Below are 4,064 nucleotides of genomic sequence, written 5' to 3' on the forward strand. Positions count from 1 at the left end.
ACCTGCTCCCAATAAGCTTGCTTCCAGGAGTGCACGGGCTTGGCAGATTTTTGCTTGGCGGCCAAGAACTTTGCACGACGAGAGGGATTGGTAGGGATCACAACTTCCTCTTGCTCAGGGTCATCAACGAGCCTACACCTGCGAGCACGTTTCTTGGAGTTCTTCCGAGGAGCAGAATGAGAGCCAGAGCCACCTGCACACACATACAAGAGAATCACACAAAAGAAACCAAAAAAATATGAGAGGTGCACGCAGAAGAGGAATAAATCAGGTATGCAGAGGAGAACTTAAGAATTTATGGCGTAGGAATCAGGCGGGCCGGTTGTACCGGTGACCCGAGCAGTTGTATCACAATAGCGGTTGTACCACAAGTGCAAGCTATTGTACCGCTACTTTGGGGGAGGCCGGTGCATCCGGATCTGAGACCTACACCAGCGATTCTAGTTGCTACTCGACACATCTAATATGAGGCACATATAGGACCTCCTCCTATCAATAGTTTTGACAAAAAACACGGGATCCTAGCAATGCCCTACGAAAAGAGGATTCAAGGAGAGAATCCAAGAACAAGAGGAGAAGAGGGCATTACCAGTATCCGTGGGAGGAGGTTAGGGGAGGAAGGGCCTCCACGGAGCGAATCTGAAGGGAGGCAACAAATCCGGGGCACCGGAGGCACTCCGGCGTGGTGGTGACGGCGACTGGCGACTAGGGCACCGAGGGGAATTGGGAATGAAGGGGGAAACTGAGTACCCCTTAGGTCTGGCCCTCCATTTAGGCACCGGTTGCCGCGACCAGTTGTACCGCTTCGAAGAGCGGTTGTACCAGCCTGGAACAAGCTGGGAATTAGCGATTTAACCGCACAACTGGACCGGTTGTTCCGTTGGAGCAAGACAACATATGATTAACGGTTGTACCGCCTTAACCACCGGTTGTACCGCCCATCCACAACGAGCACCACGAAGGTTTCAATGTGTACAATTTAGGGGTTTTTTGAGGTGAGGAGATCTTAGTACAGAGATCAGACACATGAGTATGGTGGCGTAAGCTCCAAGTTGAACGAAAAGAAATGAAAAAATACAAACCATGAAGGATACCCACACCTAAGATTTAACCAAGCAAGAAGCACAAATAAGGACCAAAAGATGCAACTTTAAGAAACACCAAAGGCAAATACCTCACTAGGAGGGGGCGGTGGCTGAGGCCGCCTATGTTTGAGTCGACTAGTATGGCACCGCGAATATTTTAACCTTGGGCCCATGACCAAAACACGTATTTGAGACACAAATACCATAAAAAATGGAGAATGTGAAAGATTTGATTGTTTTATACATAATAGGAGGAGGGATATTTCATTGAGAGAACTACACTCCCCCTAAATTCATGCGTACATCTAAACAAAATATAATAATGAGAATCGTGGGATGGGCCTAATTTCAATGCACATTGCTCAAATAAATGATATTTATCTCATGCCTTAACTTGCGAAATCTTGCTTCATTCAAAGGCTTCATAAATATATCTTCAAGTTGATCATTAGTGTTCAGATAAATGAGATCAAATTCCCCACCTTTTTTATGCTCCCGAATGAAATGGTGGCGAATACTGATATGCTTCATATTGCAATGCTGAACAAGGTTGTTGGAGATTGAGATAGCACTAATTTTATAAAAATAAAGAGGCACTTTGTCATAGTTGACACCGTAATCCTTTAAAGTTTGCCTCATCCAGAGCAACTGGGCATAGCAACTAGCAGAAGCTACATATTCGGCCTCGGTGGACGAGAGAGAAACACAATTTTGTTTCCTTGAAGACCAACTTACCATAGAGTGACCAAGGAATTGCCAACCTTAGGAAGTTGACTTCCTATCCACACTATCTCCCGCCCAATCCGAGTCCAAATATCCTATGAGATCGAATGAAGCACCTTTGGGATACCATAAGCCAAAGTTTGGGGTATGAGCCAAATATCGAAATATTCGCTTGACTGCCACATAGTGGCTTTCCTTAGGTGTGGATTGAAATCGTGCACAAACTCCCGCACTCAACATATCTGATCTAGATGCACAAAGGTAAAGCAGAGAACCTATCATAGAGCGACATACCTTTTGATCCATGACTTTACCATTGGGATTGAGGTCAATATGGCAGTTGAGAGGCATAGGAGTGTTGGCCTTGGCCGGTTTTAGATCATCCTTCTTGAACCTTTTGAGCATGTATTGAGTATATTCTGCTGGATTGATGAAGGTTCCTTGACTTTGTTGCTTGAATTTGAATCCAAGGAAAAACTTCAACTCTCCCATCATACAAATCTCAAACTCCTTAGTCATTGGTGCAACAAATTCTTCATTAAAAAATTTGTTAGGAGAACCAAAGATAATATCATCAGCATATAGTTGGCACATGAACAAGCTCCCCTTGACCTTCTTAGTAAGAAGTATGGGGTCAATTTTCCCAACTTCAAATCCACGGTCATGTAACATCTCGGTAAGGTGCTCATACCACACACGTGGGGCTTGTTTAAGGCCATAGAGTGCCTTATCGAGAACATGCACATGGTTAGGGAACTTGGGATCCTCGAACCCTGGGTGTTTCTTGACATAAACCAACTCTTCAGGGGACCATTAAGAAATGCACTCTTCACATCCATTTGGTATAATTTTAAGTTATGATGAGAAGCAAATGCAAGAAACATGCAAATAGATTCAAGGCGAGCGGCGGGAGCAAAGGTTTCACCATAGTCGATGCCCTCGACTTGGGAGTAGCCTTGTGCTACCAATCTTGCCTTGTTTCGAGTGACGACACCATTCACATCTTGCTTGTTCTTAAAGATCCACTTTGTCCCAATGACATTGTGGTTCTCCATTGGTCTTGACACTAGCTGCCACACTTTGTTGCGCTCGAAGTTGTTGAGTTCTTCATGCATGGCTTCAACCTAATCCATGTCTTCAAGAGCCTCTTGTACCTTTAGTGGTTCAATGCAAGAAACATATGCATGATGGGCACTAAAGTTTGATAATTGACGATGTGTGGTTACCCCTCTTTGTAAGCTGTCGTAGACATTCTCCAGCACATGGGAATTATTTTTGAGTGTTTTGGCAGTCTTGGTTGCACGTCTTTCTTGAATCTCCTCAGGGGTAAGCTGAGAAGCCTGTTTGAGACTTTTACCGCCTTTTTGAGTTTGCCCTTGATCTTGACCTTGATTTTGTTATTGCGCTTGCTCTTGATCTTGAACTTGGTCTTGATCTTGAGGTTTCTCTTGATCTTGAGCATCCTCTGAGGGGTGAGATAGATCAAGGACATCACTTGGTGCAGGACCATCCTGAGGTTTGAGATCACGGGGATGAGGGCCTTCAGAGTGTTCTTCGGAAGCGTGTGGGTCTTGCGTCAGTGATGGTTCCACATGAGTGGAACATTATCCTTCTCCTTCATCCACAAGGGGTTCCTCAACGGGCAAGAAGTGTCCTACGCCCATTCTTCTTATGGCTTGGGCAGGAATTTCATCACCTATGTCACAAAGACCACTTTGCTCCACTTGGGAGCCATTATTCTCATCAAACTCCATGTTACACGTATCCTCAATGAGTCCTGAGGACTTTTTGAGGACACGGTAAGCGCGAGAGTTTGTAGCATAACCAACAAATATGCCCTCTTGAGCTCTAGGTTCAAATTTCGACAATCGAGCACCTTTCTTAAGAATGAAACAGTTACAGCCAAACACCCATAAGTACTTGAGGTTGGGCTTGTTGCCGATAAGAATTTCATATGGGGTCTTGTTCAAACCTTTGCAGTGTTGATGGCTTCGACCCAAAAGTTATGCGGCGATTTAAACTCCGCCATCATGGTTCTTGCCGCATCCGTCAACGTCCGGTTGTTCCTTTCTGTCACACCGTTTTGTTGAGGAGTGTAAGGTGCGGAGTATTGATGCTCGATTACTTCATCACTCAGAAATTCATTTAGGGTGTAATTCTTGAACTAGGTGCCATTCTCACTTCTAATCATCAATATCTTTGCATTATGTTGGCGTTGTGCTTCATTAGCAAAGTTGATGACGGTTTGTCGGGTGA

This window comes from Hordeum vulgare, chromosome 2H (assembly GCF_904849725.1).
Source record: "Hordeum vulgare subsp. vulgare chromosome 2H, MorexV3_pseudomolecules_assembly, whole genome shotgun sequence".
Lineage (NCBI taxonomy): Eukaryota > Viridiplantae > Streptophyta > Magnoliopsida > Poales > Poaceae > Hordeum > Hordeum vulgare.